General features: G+C 38.2%; 1 protein-coding gene across 3 annotated transcripts in view; it reads left to right on the top strand.

Moving 5' to 3' along the window:
• Cep128 (centrosomal protein 128) overlaps nt 1-21,494 on the top strand; it is a 340,438-nt gene that overhangs the window by 307,854 nt on the left and 11,090 nt on the right. The window contains exon 29 of one of the 3 annotated variants that reach the window (XR_016537581.1): nt 5,824-5,845. The exons of the other annotated variants lie outside the window; for them this stretch is intronic. The gene's annotated coding sequence lies outside the window, so the exon portion shown is untranslated. Of the gene's footprint in view, nt 1-5,823; nt 5,846-21,494 lie in introns of those variants that run through there. 3 annotated transcript variants of the gene reach the window in all.

Below are 21,494 nucleotides of genomic sequence, written 5' to 3'. Positions count from 1 at the left end.
ATATACCCCCTGTTAGAGCATGAACAGCAAAAAACACAGAATGCTCTACTTTGTTTTGTTTTTTATTCTCCTAACACTCAGTAAGTCTAACTATTCCCTTTCCCCTAAGGAAAGAAAAGAGGGATGGGGAGAGAAGGAATGGAATGAAAATTGAGGTATTGTTCTTACATAGTTCTCTCTTGGGAACATGACCAGAGGGGAAGAAAGATTGTCCTGAGTAGAAACAACATAATAGTTGATTGGACATGGCTATGAAGGGAAAAGAAAGTGTCAAAAACAATTCCCCAGTTTCCTGTGTGAGCAAGTGGATATGTGATGATTTTATATCGAAAGCACTTAGAAGAACTACTTTTAGTGAACTAGAATGAAACTGTTGGGCAAAATTTTCCATGTCTCTGAAATGTGTGAATAAAGTGAATATGTAGTTCAACATATAGTTACGGATTTTGTAGAAATCTTGCAATACAGTTAAAAGTTGGTCAGTTGACATATTCCTGGTAAATCAAGCATGGGACAGCTGGAACCCATCTAGGTTTACTGTTTGACATGAGAAGAGAACCTGCACATTTGGGGAAACTCCTTCATTTATACTAGGCAGATAGAGCAGGGTGAGGTAGACCTAAGAAATAGAAATGTAAGTGGTAGGAAGAAACCAGAAGACTAGTTCCTTGCAATGAATAACTGAGAATGCATCAGGCAGGAAGGTATGTGTATGGTTACTGTAAGAAGTCAGTTGAGCACAGCTAGACCCAATGAGTTTGGTAACATGGCTGCCATAAATGACTAGACAGACGGAGGCCTTTCGGAGGCTCTAATGAAACAAGAATAAAAAATGGCAATTGTAATTTTCTTTTTTGGACTATCATGGGCCTTGAACTGGGCCTAGGCACTCTCCCTGAGCTGCTGCTGCTCAAGGCTATTGCTCTGTCACTTGCGCTACAGAACCGCTTCTGGCTTTTTCTGCGTTGTTTATTGGAAATGAGAGTCTCATGGACTTTTCCTGCTAGGCCTGACTTCAAACTGGGATCCTCAAATCTCCGCCTCCTGAGTAACTAGGAGTATAGGCGTGAGCCACTGGTGCCCAGCTCTGAATGTGAATTAAAAGAGAAAAAGCTAGCAATAGAGAAAGTAGAACTGAAGGCTATTTTATTTTCTTTTTAAAACAAGTCAAACATCAAGTGTCAATAGCAACAGCAAGATCTCCAGGGTTGTCAATCTGAACAGAATTGTAGAAACATGTAGCACATTGTATTAGAAATAAAAAGATATAAAGTGGGGAGGGAGTAAAATACCAGAAAACGGTTAAGTTCTGTTACTGTGGTAGCACTTGGCTCCATTTTCTTATCACCATCTCAGCATCCTCTAGAATGAAAACATCACTGAAGACAGCTCTGATAAATCACAGGCATTGCTCAGTGTCATGAAGCAGATACAAGATACCTTTGCAATCACAGAGAGGTGATGAGCTCTGTCCTATGTCTATGGTACGGCAGGAAGCAATTTTAAAGGCACTATTTGACACTTGATTCTACTTTTATAGCAGAGAGCCCAAAGGATGGTAAATACAGCTCTGTGAGACATGCCCTTTGTCCTGTAGGGTTAACTGTCATTAGTAGCAGAGTTGTAACTGTTCCTCTCTTCATGAACATCTGCCAAAAAGAAAAAAATGAAACATCAGAAAAACTGCTAACCTTGCTGTGTATATCCCAGTTTATCACATTGGCACTATTCAGCAATCAGTAGCCACCGTGGTCTAGATATTAAACTGTGTTCTTTTTCCACCTGCCAAGGGAAATTACATTGCAGCACAGAGATCAGGTCTTATCTACATGTGTTTGACAATAGGAACTGATGAAGTAGTCACTAAATTAAAAAAAATTAAACAATGAAAAGTAAAACTTGAAAATGTCTAACTCTTGGTAGTAAGTAGGCCACAGAGATTAAAGACTGAAGATGACATAGCCAGATGGAGCGGGCACACTGGTTGGGTTTTTAGAAGGGAACACTGTTATTAGATCCACAGGACGGGTGCAGGAGTTATCTCATAAATAGAAAGACCATTCCTTATTGTACATCCAGTGGGATTACTGCTTAGGAAGTACTGAAAAGTCTTCAGTTTTCTGAGTGAAATAGGAGGATACAGTTATTAATTAAAAAGCAATATGCACATGAGAAATGAAGGAAACAAAATCAAGCATACATCTCATGGTGAGTAGAAAAATGGTTCAATAAGAGACTTGCAGGTGGCATTGTGGGTTCTGTGTTTCTGTTATAGGAGTAGGTATTGCCAAAGGGGTCCCAGGACAATAAAGTTGATTTAAAGAGAATGGGCCCAGATTTTTCCCTATGAAGAGACTAAAATAAAAATAATTAAAATGTAATTATTTGAGGGGTTGATGATGTGTCAACAGCCAAAGGCTATTTTTATTTCCCACAAGGTTAGCTAGTGGTTCCAGATCTGTTTTGATCCACCAGTATCCAAGGACAACTTTATAGAACAAGCATTCCTACCTCTCCCAGCTGCCGGGTGCTAACAGCTTAGAGTATTTTCTTACAGTCATATGACTTGTGACTACAATTCAGAATAAGACTCCAGACAGGAACTTGTGCCATCAAATTAGAAAAGGTCATTGTACTGACCCTGAACTGGAATGGGAGTAAAAGGCAGATGCAATTGGCAAGGCTGGTTTTGTCAAATGGTGTACAAGGACATGTGGCTAGCTGGTGGTCCCGGCTCATCGAAGACAAGAGCCTACAACCTTCCCTTGTGATCAGATGAATGAACCAAGTAGCACTTACACTACAAATTACAATGGGGTTAATTGAATATTCAAGAGTGTGCTTTCCCTAGTCATAAAGAATTCCAGACTGCCATAAGCAGCCTCCCTCTATTTGTGTGTGTGTCTTGGCAACCTTGCAGTTGCACTGCGGAGCATGTGACTGTGGGAACATTGATCACATTATGTCCTGAGGGAAAGAAAAGAAATGAGAGTTGAATGAACTAACCAAAGTAAAGAAGGAAATGCTGATCAAGGAGTCAGATGTAGCTTCCTGGATCATACCCATGTGGTAAACACATTGTCAGTGGATTAAAGCATTAAGTGTGACTCTCTTTGGATGTGTTTTAAAGAAAATTAGTACTTGCCTTAATACATGGTCAGAAAATAAGCTTAGCAATAGAGCCCATATCCGTACCTTTGATGGAAAATCAGTGTCCATGCTGGTATTTATTTCTCATACTTCCAACATATCCAGTATGTTAGAAGCAATGTAAGCTAATATTTGGTTGTTAAGTTTAGAAATATTTTACCTCTGAATAAATGACTCGGGTAAATGGTTGAATTATTACTGCGTGGTAACAATCACAATAATAGCAATAATAATAACTTAGTATTTGTTATTTACTTTGTTCTATACATTTTATTAAGCACTCTGCATGTATTATGTAATTAAGGCATACTGGTTCTGGGAAGCTATACTGTTATTTTATGGGATTTATTTGAGAGAGATCAATTTAATCAGCATTCTCATATAGTAGGGCCAGAATTCATATCAAGGCATATTTGTGGGGACATTTGTCGCCTCCATCTGTGTTCTGACATTTGGTAGTGGGGGGGGCTCTGATTTTTCTGTCATTGTCACTCAGTTTCCTCTCCATGAAGTAAGAATGATTTATAAAAAACAAAAACGAGACATAAGCAAAGAGTAATGAATAAGGTTAATGTTCTGTGATTTAAGGATTGAATGGGACATTAACATGGAAACCCTGGATAATAAGTATGTCGAAAAACTGAGGTACATGTTGTTACATTATTTTACCTTGTTATCTGATATATCGTATACATGTTTATTTGGTTATTTGAAATAGGATAGGGAAGGGGGGAAAACAAGATGAGGGGTGGGGTTGGGGGGAGAGAAATGGGGACCAAAACATGTTTGTGAAGCAATGTGCCTTCTATCTGGTGAATATAATGTAACCCTTCTATTAATTACAATAAAAATATATGAAAAAGACACTGAGGTAAATATCACATGGAGGTAAATTGCATCCATCATTGCAGCAATGGAATAAATGAAATGGATTTTAAAAGGGTTGCTGCTTGTATTGTCTCTTCTAATCCTCAGTCACCTTGCTGTTGAGTCACTTTCTTTGCAGGAGCTTGAACAAGAGCTGCCTCACCCATGGACTCTTAATTGTGGTCAATACTTGTTTCAGCTATCAAGTGAACAAGACCGCACTTCATACAAATAGAACTGAGGTCCACATAAACCTCAAGAAACTATAGCTACAACCTTGTAATAATATTCTCTATCAGCTAAATAACCAAAGTTTATTAAGAAAAAAAAGATTCAGCATTTAGTCCTTTGATAAACATGTTGGCTCATCAAAACCCCATCCTCTTCAGGAGGAATAGCAAAATCAGGACTACTATGAGAGATTTCATGAAGGTTGATTGGTATGAGGCTTTGCTTTATTGTGTGTTCAGCAGATTGTCATTCCAAACCTCACTTGGGCATACTATCAGCAACAAAAGGAAAGAACTACACATACCTGCTAGGATATAGATGAGTCCTGGTGGCTGATGAGTAACCACTGACTTGGAGACAGAGTCTTGTGGGCTTTTCTGTCTTAACCAGCTGTGAACCATAGTTCTCAGATCTCAGCTCCTGAGTAACTAAGATTACAGTGGTGAGCAACTGGTGCCTTGCTGTTCATTCTTATTTCTAATTGGAAGCAGAATGATTTCATTTCTTTACCAGTAATTGAGAATTCCTTGTTGGTGTGATACAAAACTGTCAATGCAGGTTTTGTTGTTGTTGTTTTGTTTGTTTTTGCCAGTCTTGGGCTTGAGCTCAGTGCCTGAGCACTGTCCTTGGACTTTCTCAAGGCTAGAGCTCTACCACTTGAGCCTCAGCACCACTTCCAGCTTTTTCTATGTATGTGGTACCAACCGGATCTTCATGTTTGATAGGCAAGCACTCTACCACTAGGCCAAGCTCCCGGCCCACAAAACTGTCAATGCAGTTTTAAAAATACAATTATGGAACTATTAACCTTCTGTAGTCATTAGTCAGTTTTGCTAAGTTCCATTTTCCTAGAGTTTGCTTTCAAATTTATTGGTTGTAATATTCTTTTATTATCTTGGAAATACTTATGGTTTTCTTAGTTATGACCTTTATTTTATTCTTCATATGTTTATGAATTCTCCTTTTGCTCTGAAAATATGCTAGTATTTTACCACTGTTACAAGTCTTTATAGGAAGCCAAATTTTTATTTGTAGTATCTTTCTGACTTTATGTGTTCTAAATGTGTACCAATATTTTCTATTTTCTCTTCTGATACTATAGATAAAATCACTACATAAAGTTAAGTCCTTTATCTGTTCATTAAATGCATTCTTTTTACTCACTTTTTTATTGTTGGAATAATGTATAGAGGGGTTACAGTTACATTCATCATTAGGTACATTACTTCTCACACATTGATACCCCTTCTCATGTTTTTGTCCGCATTTTCCTCCCCACACCCCTCCCAATCATCTTGTTTTCCCCCTTCCCTTTCCTATTTCAAATAAACAGATAAACATATATATAATATATCAGGTAATAAAGTAACAATATCTATTCATTCTTTTTAAGATATTGGCAGGCATAACATTTTTTATTGCATTACCATATTTTCCTTCATTGCCAAAACATTTCTACCACCATAAATTAAGCTACTTATACTATTATCATTTATATAACAATAAAGCAACAGTGTTCTCTCTTTACCCATTCCCTTATGGTTACTGCCCTATTTCTCTCTTTTCTCTTGCAAGAAAAAAAAAAGAAACAAGATGTCTGAGTGTTGCCTACAATTCTTTTTGGATGAAGCTTCAAGAGTGCTTTCAGCAGTTGCAGATCTAGAAGGGTGCAGTGGCAGTAAACTTATCCTCTCTTCTTTAATCAAGGAACTCTTGATTTATGTGTGGAAATTGCAACAAGAAGCTAGGATGGTGCATTGTGTCAACTCATGCCTGGTTGTAACAGACTTGAATATTTCCCTAGTTTATAGATCATTAACATTTTAGTATGCCATCTATATATTTCATTTCTAGAGATATTGTCATCCATTTGCCACTGTGAATGATTTCTGCAGCTAACAGAAATCTGTTACTAGATTCTTTCATTAGGGTCCACACATCTGCATTGTCTTTGCTAGTTAAATACTGACAGGCTGCTTAGCATGTAGGACTACTGCATCCACCTGGAAATCAGAGAGCCCTCATCACTCATAGTGTCTCTCACTTTCAAGTCTTACCTTGCAGAGGAATGCAAGCAGAGAACTTTCTGGATCCTGGATCTCCCCTCACAAGGTGAGTAATGAGTGTCTTTTAAGCTCTTTTAATGAATGTAGTGGTCACGTCATCTTGAGTGATGATAAATCTACCCCAACATTACTGTCTTCCTATTTTTTTTGAATCTCTTCTGCATTTGACTGGAGATGTTCTAGTACCTTAATCTCACTAATTGCAGGTTATCAGTGAGTCCAGTGTCGTTCAACAAATGTAAATGGTTACAGGGGTAGGGAATTTGACCTAGTAGTAGAGTGCTTGCCTAGCATTCACAAAGACCTGGGTTCGATTCCTCAGTACTACACACATAGAAAAAAGCCAGAAGTGGTGATGTTGAGGCTCAAGGTGTAAAACTCTAGCCTTGAGAAAGCCCAAGGACAGTGCTTAGGCCCTGAGTTCAAGCCCCAGGACTGACCAAAAAAAAATGGTTACAACCACTTACAATAGACACATCAAACGTGCAAACACTGTAAGTGCATCAGAATCAGTGGATCTGGCCGTTTTCATAATTCTCCTGCAGGCTTCTTTGTTTAAAGTCCTAAGACTCCATTTACGTGGTTTCCCCTTTGTATTTAAGTGAATTCATCCCACCTCACAAACTTGCCTTTACCTTTGTTACTGTAATGCCAAAGGACTGCAGCTTCAGTTGACCTTTGACCAATGTCCCTCACAGGTGCTAAGCCAATCTATAATTAATCCACTTCTCATTGGCAGGTAGTAACGTCACTCAGGTGAGCTCAAGGAGTGATCAAATAACCTTTAGATTTTCTGGGTCACAGGTGTACTCTTCAGAATACATCAGAAATAACATGTACTTCAGATTTTGGAAGAGGAATTATTTGGCTTAGGAATTATAATGTTTAATTTTCTTATTTACATAAAGGAAAAGGCAGAAAAAGATACTGGAAAAAGATTGGCTTAAACTCACCAACTATTAAATATGGTGGAGCTGGGATATAAATATGATCTTTGTTTTCGAAGTTCATATTCTTTTTTAACATAGCCATACTACCTCCCAAAATAAAGATATTAAGGGCGAAGTAGAAAATGAACAAATATACACTTTCCTGGGAGACAATAAAAAAAAATCTGTGATCTTCAGAACATAAACCTATTCCTCACACTAAGAAAACCCCTGATGTCTTAGAATTAGCTCCAAATGCTTTAAGTGTGTGCAATCTATACAAGCCAAGGTCAATAGAGTAAGAATTGGATGGCTTAAGAAACAGAAACAGATTTACCTCTCATGTCTCTAGAGGCTAGGAAAACTCAGATTAAGATGCCAGCAGATTCAGTTCCTCATGAGGATTCTTTTCCTGCCTTGTTGACATCTGTACTGATCCTGCCACTCAATTCTCACAGCTAGAAAGATGAATTCCAGTGTCTCTCCTTTCTCATAGAAGGACACTAATTCCATCAGTGAGGGTATCCTCATGATATCATCCCTCCTAAAAGTGCCCTATTTCCAAATTCCATCGCATTAGACATGTTAGAGCCTCAACGTAATTTTTTCCTATATTTTTTATTGTAAATAATAGAAGGGTTACATTTTATTCACCAGATAGAAGGTGCATTACTTCACATTGATACTCTTTCTCATGCCTTGGTCCCCATTTCCCTTCCCTCACCCCTGCCCCTCAACTTGTTTTCCTTCCCTATCCAACTTCAAATAGCCAAATATGCATATATACAATATATCAGATAACCAGGTGAAATACTGTAACAATATGAGGTAACCAAGGGACAGCAAAAGAGATGAGAGATAACATAGTACATTAAGGACAACAATCACGCATTATATGGCTTTTGTTTCTATATCCTGGGGGTCCTTTCATTTAGCATCACTCTATATGGCCTTATGTATCTAGATTTTGTTCTATTGTAAATCTCTGCTAGGAGAGCCCAAGATTTCTACTAATTATGAGAAATGAGGAAACCATTGAGCCTATGTTTCTTTGAGTCTGGCTTACTTCACTTAATATGATTTTTTCTAAGTCTTTCCATTTCCCTACAAATGGGGCGATGTCATTCTTTCTGACAGCAGCATAGAATTCCATTGTGTATAAATACTACATCTTGTTGATCATCCTCATTAACTGAGGGACATCTAGGTTGGTTCCATATCTTTGCTATGGTAAATAGTGCTGCAATGAACATCGTTGTGCTAGTGGATTTAGTATGTCCTTGTTTCTGGATGATTGGGTAAATGCCAAGTAGTGGAATTGCTGGGTCATAGGGGAGCTCTATGTTTAGTCTTTTGAGGAATTGCCATACTGCTTTCCATAGTGGTTAAACGATCAACATAATTTTTTTTTCGGTTGTGGGACTTGAACTCTGGGCCTGGGCATTCTCCCTGAACTCTTCAGTTCAAGGCTACTGCTTTACCCCCTGAGACACAGTGCTACTTCTGGTTTTCAGACTTTTTAATGCCTGGGCTGGCTTTGAACCACAATCCCCAGATCTCAGCCTCCTGAGTAGCTAGGATTTCAGGTGTGAGCCACTGCCTCCACCCTTAACATAATTCATTTTATTTTTATTGTAATATACAGAGGAGTTACAGTTACATTCTCCAGATAGTAGGTATATTACTCCCCACACCTTGATACCCCTCACATCTTGATACCCCCTCTGATGTTTTTTTCCTTTCCCTCTCCCCACCCTCTCCCTTAACATAATTTTTATAGGCACATAAACATTCAGTCCATAACACCACACACACACACACACACACACACACACACACACACACACACACACACACACTTACATGTGTATTCAAGTTTTAAACACAGAGCAGTGTTCTCTAGCCTAGTGTGCACCAGAATCACCGGAAGAACATGTTAACAAATACATCAGTGGCTACCTCCTAGTAGTTTCTGACTCTAGACCTCAGATGAAGCTCTTGGATTTGACTCTTCAGGTCGACCCCAGGTGATGAACATGGAAGTGGCTTAGCAACTCTGAGAACTATGGCTTTCGAGCTTATTGACTTCTGCTGTACACTCTGTGTGGTAGATTCTCCTATGTGCAAGGCGAGTCTGTGCACAGATCAGACATCAAGAAGACAGAGTTACCTAGAAGTAAAGATTTCACCACCAAGAGTAAGTATATTTATAGCTATCAACATTTTTCCAAAGTTCAAAGAAATAATTAGACAAAACAAAAACCAAAATAATGAGTGGAAGAGGATACAGGTACTATCAGATTTTTGAAACAGAACAGAATTAACAAGAGAAAAATCAGTCTTTGTAACACCAGAAATCTTAGGAAGAACTAACAATGTCCACTCTTGTGTAAAATTATAAAAGTAGATCTAGGTGACTTCTGTGTTTCCTAGACCACAGAGAGAATACGGAGCATGAAAGGAAAGATTTTTACTTTTAAAGTCACAGATGACATTCCTGGGCAAGATGAAAGAAACATCACACTTGAATTCCATGTTTTCTTTGATAAATTTTCTTTGAAAACTGGGTTGTGTAATACCAATTCTATGGAAAGTCTGACTTGTTTTTGGTTTGTTTGTTTCAAACAAAGTTAAACGTTTAGTTATTATGGACACCTTCGGTGATCTATGGGTTAAATTAACAATTTAGAGTAAGGAGGGAAAAAAAGAAAGGATAACTAATTGTTACAAGATCAGGTGTTCCTGTTTTCATCAGAATTAGGTTAAAAATTTTTTAAATTATAAATTTAGAAATTATAGTTTAATATCTTACCAATTAAGTGTTCAATTTGATTATATTGTTTCATTTTCTTTAACATCAAATTAAATGTGACCACCCAAATTTCAAGAAGACAGAATAGTGTTAAGTTCCCTCTGTTACTACTGAAATTCTTCCCTATTGTAAGAACCAAGTAGCGAATCTTTAACCAAGTTGGCTTCTCTGGAATGGTAAGCTTCACTCTGCTTCCTACTGATTGCTTCATGATCCTTTCAAGCGCAGTTCCCATGCAACTGTCAGGGCTTAGGAATCTTAACAAAGTTTGGCTGCCCTCAAACCAAGTTTAGTCTCAACTTGGCACCATGAAGCCATGGCAAAACCCCCACTCTACTCCAAATCTGAAATTTCACCTTCTGCTCTAGGTCCTTCACTAGATCCTAACCCAAGGCAATGTCCCAAAAAAGTAGATGATAAACTGTTACCTCATTATCATAATAGTGGACTACGAGGTTTTCCAAAGAGAGAAGACCCATCATGTGTCCCAATCAGTAATTATGACTAGACAGATGGATTGATTTAACTATATAGCTGCCCACTTAAAAAAAAAGAGTAGCATTTCAAGTGTGTAGACACTGCTTCCTCCTCCACTCAATATACTTTGACATTCACAGAAATAACCGACTCCTTGAACCTATGAGCATACTGTATACGTAATTTTTTTTCTGTTATGAAAGAAAGCCGTAGGTCTGGGACATGGGAAACTATATGAATTTCCATCAAACCACCCCAAACGAAAAGAGAAAAAACATATACATTAGTAGTCAAAAGTGAAGCTGTATTTCTGGCTTCCAGTAGATCTTTAGAAGATTTAAATACAAGGCAGGTCATTTTAATGATTTTCCAATAAAATCGGAGTGCAGGGTTCTCTTTGAGGAAGCCAGTACAACAAAAATTCTGGAAATGACACATAAAAACAAACATACAAAAGTTGGATAAATTAAAAAGCAGGTCAGTGAAGGTACAGAGCTCCAGGCAGGAGACAGTAAGGTATTCTTTTAGTGTCATATAGCCAAAAGTTAGAAATGTCCATGGATCTACACTGAAAAGGCCCAAACACAAGCCTTCTCCCTAACTGCAGCTCCAGGTAAGAGGTAGCCTAGCAAGATAGAGAAGTTTTAAACAACAATCACTCTTCTTCAGCCACATCCAAGTTAAAACTGTGATTTTTCACTTCTACTCCTATGAGCATAGATGAAGTAAGAGAAGCTAGATTTTAACCCTTATGAAGTTGGAAGGAAGCCATCTAGCATCCTTGGTGGGGATGATCTTGGAAAAGATGATCTTAGAAGGTTGAAATGTTCTTCCTTGCTGGAGTGGTAGCAAAAGAGGTGCAATGTGTCTGTGAAGGAACTGGAGAAGCCAGACAGTTCATTCTTGCACAGGCAGTGGTGAGACCCTGCTGAAGTGTTCAGGAAGGGCCATCAGACAATCTGGACTTTTCTACCTACTTGTATTGTAAGTTTGTAACTTCCCATGACCCTGTTCCCTGAGGAAGCAGTGCTAATAAAAAATACACATGAAAACTAGTGAAAATAAACATTTGACTAATAAAAGCCACAATATTATAAAATGAAAATACCCAGGTTTGTATCTTAAGTCACTCATACCTAGAATGAGGAAGATTTCAAATTGACTTTTAAAAAGTGTGCATTCATGGCAGTGCTAAGAGGACAGATTTTCCATTAGCTGTGATAAAATGCTCCGATGAATATACTTGAAGCAACATGGAAAGTCTTAGGAAAGAAATAGAAAGTCTCAGCAAAAACAAAAATTAGATGACATAAAGAAGAAACAGATGGAAAATTTAGAGTAAACAGCACAGTGGCACAGAAATAAAATGTTTTTGGGTAGACAACTGCAGAATGAAGAGATAAAGGGGGCAAGAAACAATAGAAAAAAATCAAGGATTTGTGGTGGGGGTGTGAAATTGGGGAGAGAGGGTAGGGTATTGCATTTGAAAGTTAGTTCTCTACCACTTAAATCACAACTCTGGGCTTTTGGGTGGTTTTGTTGGTTAATTGGAGATAGGAGTCTCATGGACTTTCCTGTCTGGGCTGGGTTTGAACCATGATCCTCAGATCCTAGGATCACAGATGTGAGCCATCAGTGCAGGAGAGGAAGTGAGGTGAGTCCTCAGACCATGGCTTTTATTGGGTTTTCCAGGGAACAACAAAGAAAGGTAGCCAGTTTAGGATTAGTAAATGTGGGCATTTCAGTGGGCTGTAGGGGCGGTCCCTGGTTGTCTGGTCTCTAGCCCTGGGATATGTCAAGCAGAGGAATGCTGTTTTCAGGGTAGATGGGCCAGATGTAGGAGATGTAACTGTGGATGGTTTAGATGACAATCAAAAACACATTCTTAGCTGAGCTTTTAGTTATCCTTCAAAACTGCTTAGCTCAAAGAAAAGCAGTAGTTTCCCCAGTGGAAAGAAGTTTCTGAAGATGTTAAAATATCTTTGTAGTTAAAAAACTGAAAATGTGTACAGAACAAAGACACATGGGGGAGGAAATGGCCAGGAAACAAATTAGCACAAGCAGCCTGACAATCCCAGTGGTCCATCCTTCTCTTCAAGGCATGCTGTGGTCTTTGCATGCACCCCGGCAATCCACATATAAGGCTGGGGAAGAGACATGGTGAAAATTGGTGGACATACACACAGACTCTAGCCAGGCACAGTTGGTTCATACCTCTCACTCTAGCTACTCAGGAGGCTGAGATCTGAAGATTGTGGTTCAAAGTCAGCCTGGGCAAGAAAGTCTGAGTCTTTTATCTCTAACTACTCCCCAAAAGTCAGAAATGGAGCTATGATTCAAGTGATGAGTGTTAGCCTTGAGAAAGAAAAATCTTAGTGACAGAGTCAGACTTACATTCAGGCCCCAGGACAAGCACAAAACCAAACAAAACCAAAACAACAAGAACAACAAAAACCCAATAGAAGTCATCCATGACCAATACGTAGCTTCCACCGTGACTTTGATTTCTGGATTCTGAGCACTTTCTTATTTCTTATCAAGACTATTATTCTATTATGATTATTATCCATCTGTGCCTAGACCACTATGTTAGACCTATACTTGGATCCCTTACAAAGGTAGCCTTGAGCTTGCCAAGCCATTCTTGACAGTGATCTTCAACTTGTTTGACCCCCTTTACTTGTTCCCATTTCGAGTTCTTGATATACGAATATTTCCTCAGAATGTCTTGATCTGTTGCAGATCTTATTTCTTGGACTCCATGAACTATTACAGCCACTGTCTTCTTTAGGTCCAGATGTTTGGTTTTGCTTCTGGGCTTTTCCACAGTAGTGCCTGGACCAGGATTCCCTTGCTTAAGACTACTTATTTTTCAAGGGTCAGTCTAATTCCTGTTTTCAAATGTTTTAAATCTTGGGCTTATGCTTAAACCCATGAGTGCTGCTTTGTTTTCTCTTTGTCAGGGTAGGTGATGAAAAGTCATTCCTTTTCGTTTGATTATAAAGAGAAAAAAATTTAAGCTTACCAGTATATTTACCTCATGTATCAAGGGAAATATACTTACAAAGTAAATCTCAGAAAGCTGCCTATGAACTCAAGCTTAAATGCTGTCTTCAAGTGAGAGAAAGAAGGCAAGGCCTTAGTCAAACTAGTAAGGGGTAATTAAGAAAAGCAGACATGCAGGATAAGGAGTCTGTGAGGCGGTTTTTGTTGGTTACTTCTCTGGTAATAGCTTTCTGAGATGTTGCATAGTCCTTTCTTTCCTAATGGAGATTTCTTTTATGGATGTAAATTTCCTTTATAAAAAGAGTCCTAGTCTTTTTTCAGATCTTCTGTGTTTTTAAAATATATAAGTTAATGTTTCCAGATCATCTGTATCTGCAGTTTTGCAAAAAATCATCTCAAAATATTCCTTGTGCCACAAACATAATGATTGTTGAGTGGCAAGTTCTAATCTCTTGCAGTTGTGTTTTCCAAGCCTGCCTTCTATACCAGGAAAGATCTATTACTAGGAAACCAAGAGAGAAATTACCTCATTTTACATTCTGTTGGCTTCAATAGTTTTATGTATTTTCATTCTGCTGTACTAACTATAAACATTCTGGCAATGAAAGTCATTTTGAAAATCCTGTATTCCCTCAGGCAAATGCTGGGCAGTGAGTAGATAACAGACAGCAGGTAGGTGCTGGTTGATTGAGGGAGCCATATTGAAAAAGAAAATATCACAAGGATGAAAGTTAAAGGGAAATGACCAACAGTTAAGTGGTACAAGTCAGAAAAAATTTCCAAAGACAATACTATTTTGCAGTGGTTTTTGCTTCTTTTCTTTCTTACTCTTAGGGATTTCGAAGAGGGGGTATTGGAAAGAAAAATTTTCAAATATTATATGGTTTACTGTGTTGTTTGCAAGGAAATTTGGAATCTGGAACACTGGACAGTCCCTCCAATATGTCAACACTTTCTCAGAGTCTCTAGCATTAGGAATAGTGGAGATCAACCAAGGACAAAGAATGTGTGGTCCTTTTGACCGGGGACTTGGTTCCACAAATAAAAGAACATTCTAATTATCATTTCTTCCATCTTCATTTCATAAATGCCACCCACGGCAATGAAATCCCCCATTAAAAACAATTACTATTTTATTTAAAATACTAAATAAATTTGGTGGTGTTTTTCTTTCTTTATTTCCCAAGAAACTTTGAAGAGATTATGGCACCCAGTGCATGCACCCAGAGTGGTAACAACAACAGCAACAACAAAAAGGAAAATGCCTGAGTCTTGGTTGCCATTTCTCTTTTAAAAGATAACAGAATAAGCTTATTCGCTTCATTCATTATAGGATGTTTCTTCTTTCCAAATTGTTAGAAGTAAAATTAGAACTCTTGTTGTGGGGGAGATACATTCTTGTAAACATTTTTTATTTTATTGTAAAAGTGATGTGCAGAAGAGTTATAGTTATATAATTAAGGTAATGAGTGCCTTTCTTTTTGAATATTGTTGTTCCCTCCCTCATTTTTCTCCCAGCTCTCTCCAATCCCGCCCCCAAACTGTAAAGTTCATTTCTAACATAGTGTCTAGTTTGTGTCACTCTTGCATTGGTTCATCCTTTATTCCATTCTTTCTATGGCTCCCCTTCCCTTCCCCAAATCAGATAAACTTATCAATAAGACCAATATGTTACCAACATCTGAAACAGTGACCACAGGGAAGAAATAAGACGGGGCAGGAATGAAAGAACAAAGAAATAATTGCAGAAGGTACACCAAAAAAAACCCCTACCTTTTGCCTTCATATCATGGGGCTTATTTTGGTTAGCATCATTTCATATGGTCATATGTACATTGCTATTGGACTATTGCCATAGAGGGGATTTGAAGACCCTCAATAGATGCCTGAAACCTCAGATATTACTGAAGTACCTACATTGGACCACATACATTCCATTATACAAGTATCTATGAGGATACCCTGGGCAGAAGGATGGTTCACATGATGGCAAGATTGAAAGAGGCATCATGAGGTGTCACGATGTTACTCAGACTGGCAATTTAAAACTTTTAACCACTGGGTGCTGGTGGCTCACACCTGTAATCCTAGCTACTCAGGACTGGAGATCTGAGGACTGGAGTTCAAAGCCAGCCCACACACTAAAGTCCATGAGACTCTTATCTCCAATTAACCACCAGAAACCTGGAAGTGACGCTGTTGCTCAAGTGGTAGAACACTAGCGTTAAGCTGAAGAGCTCAGGGACAGCACTAAGGTCCAGAGTTCAAGCCCCAAGACCAACAAAAAAACAAAACAGAATCAAATAAAATCTAAACAACGAAAAAAGCATTAACCATAATTTCCTATTAATGTTTTTATACCAGAGTTGGTATAAAACACTATTGTAATTCTCGGTAGTCTTTTAGGACATAAAGACAATAACCTACACTGAATGCACAGTTCACGTCGACCAAGAATTATTCAAAAAATTGGAAAAAAATTGAGCTGTATTGAAAAAAATTCTTAAACTAACAACTATTTCTCAATAATTTGGTGAAGCTTAAACCACCTATACTTCAGTTACAGAGTTTTTGAGGCTCGATATCCTCTCAGTGGGCTCCACTTTGAGCATCCAGGACTAAATTTGAGAAACCCTATTTACTCATGGCACGCTACCTTCATGCTACCAGTAGGGGGTGCTAGGAGGAGAAGATGAAAAGAAGGAAAAAGGATTTTTCTCCTGGCTTGTTTCTTGGATTTTTTGTTTTTGTCTCTTTTCACCCCCTACCTGCCACTGTGCAGCACTTCAGTAACTTCTCATAGCAACAACTGAAATCATTTTGATCTTTTTCCCCTAACTCTTGAAGAATTGGGCACTAGCCCTGTCTGTTACTCTTTCCTTAGAAGTTTGAGTTTCAACTCCTCAGGAGATATATATATATATATTTGTAGATTTCTGGATTTTAAAATATTCTAGCCTCTTATCTTTGTTCCACTAGGCTAGCAGATGTGACTGTGAATTCAGAATGTTACCTCCATGATACCTTGATGCAGTGATGATCAATTTGGAGCTCTATTGTGTAGGACTGCCTTTCTTCTGTAACAGAAGAGTTCACTCCTTGAGATCACATGATTAAAGCTGAAACTATTTACCATTAGTCTTTTTGTTTGAATGTGCATTGATCTTGGGGGTCAAACTCAGAGTCTGGGTCCTATCGCTGAGCTTTTTGTGTTCAAGGCTAGCACTATACCACTTGAGTCCACTTCTGTTTTTTTAGTGATTAATTGGAGATAAGAGGTTCCTGGTATTTCCTGCCCAGGCTAACTTTGAACTATGATCCTCAGATTATAGTCTCCTATAAATCTGAAATTGTAGCTGTGCCCAGCATTCTATATGTTTTAGTTAGTAGATTTTTACAGAGCTAAAGTTTTTAGCTCTCTTTAGCTCTCTCCATCCTTTGTTGAAGTAACCCATTGTGGTGTCTGCCTCCTGCTGGGAGGCCAACTGATAACAGATAAAATTGTTTTCTACCAATGATCAAAAGGAGATTTACGAATTGGCTTGAAATGGTTTGAACACATGTTGGAATCTGATCCTAGTGATCCAAGATATGCACTATATATTGTTAAATCACAATTAACACCTAGGATTGCTGGTAACGAATTGTGTGCCCAGAGTAAGTACCCAAAGAAAGCTTCTAAATTTGGCTGTAATGCCAGAAAGAATGGCTATAACGACTTTAGTATGCCATAAGTTTTCAGGATGTGTTGGAGTTCTTATAAATAGTGACAAATTCAGAGATTCAGAGAGGTCTAACTGCTGCTCTAAAATAATATTTTCCCTTCTCTTTTTTTTTTTTAAAAAAAAATAGGTTTATGGGGTTAAAAGTACTGAAAATCAAGTATAACATTTGGCTGGAGAGATTTTGAACTTAACAAAAGTTAAATGCACACATTTTTCATGTTTCTCCCATATGTCCAGGAACGAATCTATTCTATCAGTCTGATGAGATTTATGGACTCCTTCCCTAGCTCTTGCTTTAAAAATTCATTTAGCAAAGTAAAATATATAGAATCATATCATTAAGAAACAAATTATACTGAAATGAAATCAATAATATGTGAGAACATGTTATTTAAGTGGTTTACAGAACAAGAATTAGTAGTAATTTTTCCAAGCACCAAAATTTTGAATGCTTTTTTAAGATATGCTTATCAACTAATTTAATATGAAATACCTACAGTATCTATTTTGACAAGGTCATGGGTAATGATATTACTGCTGCTTTTCCTGCTTAAAGAAATCTAAGTTTCGGGGCCGGGAGTTTGGCCTAGTGGTTAAAGTGCTTGCCTAGCATGCATGAAGACCCGGGTTCAATTCCTCGGTACCACATACATAGATAAAAGCCAGAAATGGTGCTGAGGCTCAAGCGGTAGAGCTCTAGCCTTGAGAAAGTCCAAGGACAGTGCTCAGGCCCTAAGCTCAAGCCCAGGACTGGCAAAAAAAAAAAAAAAAAAAAAAAAAAAGAAATGCTAAGTTTCAGCTAGGAATGAATGAAAACAAGGTCTATATTTTCATTCTTTGACATCTTGTAGATATTTAATATATATTCAAGTCCCAGGACTGTCAAAAAAAAAAGTGCACAGATAGATGGATTCCAAAGTGGAAGCTTTTCTTTTATTTATGTTCAAATATACAATATTTTATAAGTATATTGACATGAGTAGATACAGGATAACAGACATGAATAAGCAGTATCAATCTGGCCCCTCCCATTATAAAAGTACCTCTTGTTTAGACCACACTAGCAACCACGCCTTAGACATTGTCTCTGGAATGGACTATGCTAGTCTATCCAGAATGTCCTTCAGGTTTTTCCTTGCAAATAACAGTGTTTTATAGTTATTGCTAGGGCATGTATCCACATAGAGGGAGGTAGGGGTGGACATTATAATTCACTTTGACAATGTTTGGCTCAGGAATGGACATGTGACATTGTTATGGAGGAGAAAATGTGATAGTAAGTCTGCCAAGGTTCGTCTAAGAAAGGACCATAGGGCTGGAAGTCTGGCCTAGTGGTAGAGTGCTTCCTTAGCATACATGAAGACCAGGGTTCGATTCCTTGGTATCACATACATAGAAAAGCTGGAAGGAAGTGGTGCTGTGGCTCCAGTGGTAGAGCACTAGCCTTGACGAAAGCCCAAGACACTGCTCAGGTCCTGAGTTCAGTCCCCAAGCCTGTCAAAACAAAACAAAACAAAACAAAAAAGGACCATAAAACTTATATGAGAGGCAGCCATCCTTGTTTTCCTTCCTTTAAATGAATGGTACGTCGGGCTGATATAATAACAGAATGATAAATTGGAGAGAAGCAGGTGCATTGGAGAATGGCAATTTGGGAAAATGGGAAGAAAGTGGGTCATTCTTGATGTCACTGAGATGCAAGTGTTAGTGAACTGTTGTATTTGTTATACCACAACAGATGGCTTGGCTTTGTGTATCTGTATTACTTGCATATCCAGGTATACCTGCCTAGTTTTCCCATCCTTTCCCATGCACAGATATAAAAGGGATTCCATTTTCCTGAGACTTTTGGTTCTCGAGAACAGCCACAGTTTGCCACAGTCTGCAGGATCCTTTTCTGGCTCTGAAATTCCAGCAGACTAATTCAGCCAGCGGGTAGGGTGCCAGCCATTTAGGAAGCTCATCAAATGAGCACACTGAAATCTGGCTGATAGGAATATAAGCATTTGAAGGTGAACTAACCCCAAACTCCATTTTCAAATCCAAGTGCGGCATGCTATGTGTTACCATGTTATGAAACTGGCTTTGACTTTTGGATGTCTGTCATTCGGTGAGTGGTTAGTTATAAAATGCTATTGGTTCAACAGATTATACTTCTGGAATAAAGCCTGGACTTCTGGGATCTTTTTAGTGGCTGGTTTATTTGTATTTCCAAGGCCATTTTTTCAATAAGCCAACACAATCAAATTACATGCAGCTTTGAAGACGTTCTACCTTTCAGTTTGACATTTTAATTAGGACTTTAAAGAGATAATAATCACTGCCCACCATTTCCCTAATGTTACCTAGAAATGGGTCAGTTAATTAGGGCCCCAGAAAAAACCACCACATACATTTCTTTTTAATTGTTTTTCCAAATTTCCATCACCACATCTCTTGGCTTCATCTCAGACCAAATCAAACAAACAGCAGGGAAGGGTTCAATCTTTCCAGGCTTCAGAAAAATCTAGGGGTGAAAATAAGAAGCCAGTTTGTGTCCATTCTCTTAAAAAAAATGTATGTTTCACCCAGCATAGGACTCCTTTGCTTTCATGTCAAGGTTTGTTTTCAAAGGAAAATGGGGCCAGTTCATTTCATTATATCCTTCTTGATGAAAGCCATTACAATCCTGTTCACCAAACCCCTTTTATTACTATATCTGGACTTCATTTTTTTCTTTATCAATTCTAACATCGAGTTATTAGTGAGGTGGTGGGGTTGGATAAGGAATTATTTAATGCTTTCTTTTAATGCCTGCATGGAATTCCTTCTCAGTGGATTTTTACAAGGTGGAAAGAAAAATGAGCTCCTCTATTATGGAGAAACAAAGGGGCTCAAGGGGTTATAGCAACTCAAGAAATTAATTCTGTACTGTTGACAGGATTATGTGTAACAAGACACGCAAGGCCTCCCCAAGCCCTGCCCTGCCCCATCCCTTGGGTCAATATACAAGAATAGAAATGTGGTCAATGTCTGAGCTGTTTGTCTAATGTTCTGATGTGTTTTGACACATTCAGGAGGGAGAGGTTGTTGCTGCTTCCCAGAAAGCTCTAAGAAGTATAACCATGCACCATGGTGTCATACTGACAGGCAAGTACTTTTAGGCTTGCTTTCGAACATGAGTTCCTGTTCTGCTCTCCAGCCTCTAATTAAATGATCAGTTGTGATAGTGAACTTAGTTCCTGAGGTTCAAAAGTGGTAGAATTCATTTAGTGAGATAGGTTGTTTTGGTTTACTTAAAAGATACCCTCAACTTTGATGATTCTGTTTTCCTCATCTTTCTGTCAGAGGTCAGTAGACCATGAAGAAAGTGGTGAGCTTTAAAACGTCTTTCTTATACAAGCCAATTCTAAAACTCCACCAAGAACTTTCCATGCATTCCTACCATCCTGTTTCTTATAAAACGTGAATACATAGGTAAGCTAACAAAAGTCAGCTCCGACAGCTGTAGGTCTACAACCAATTTTGCACTCACAATTTGGAATTTGTCTCATTTTTTTTAATGATCCTGGGATTTGAACCCAGGTCCTTGTACTTTCTGGGTTGGGACTCTACTATTTGAGGCATGCCTTCAGCCCTTCTTTTTGCTGGTTATTTTAGAGATGGTGAACTTTTCTGCCTAGCTGGCCTCAAACCAAGACCTTCCTTATCATAACCACTTGAGTAAGGAGGATAATAGGCATAAACTTTGTAATCTTTTTCTTAAAAGGAACTTCCAAATCCCACAACCATTAGGCCCAACAAAACCAAATCTGTTTCTACTCATTTTATAAGGAAATTATTCAAAGTTGTGCATTCTAGGTTAGGAAAGTGTGGCATCTCCACTTAATCACAAGGTAGCTTTTCACTTGCTATCTATAAAAAGGAACATTCCCTAAGCATGGTCTTTATTTCCTGGAAATTTCGCCAAGGCTAATACATCTCTTTGATCTTGAGAATTTAAGACTTAAGACAGTCACAGCACTTAGGACAAAGAATATACATAGTAAGTCCTCAATGAATGTTCACTATAATGATATCATTTAACACATCTTCAATATTTTCCAACACTCATTTGAAACCTGCTTAGTTATTCTATGTGACATACTCCATTTTGCAGGTACATCATTTCTCGTTTTTTGTTTTTGTTTTCTTTTTTGCTCCTGTTACTCAAACAAACTTTGGAGCCATCTTTAAGATGTAAGAGTAACCT

The sequence above is a fragment of the Megascapheus bottae genome, chromosome 14 (genome assembly GCF_031878675.1).
Source record: "Megascapheus bottae isolate mThoBot1 chromosome 14, mThoBot2.hap1, whole genome shotgun sequence".
NCBI classification, from domain to species: Eukaryota; Metazoa; Chordata; class Mammalia; order Rodentia; family Geomyidae; genus Megascapheus; species Megascapheus bottae.
This window is presented reverse-complemented; position numbering and strand designations above follow the sequence as displayed.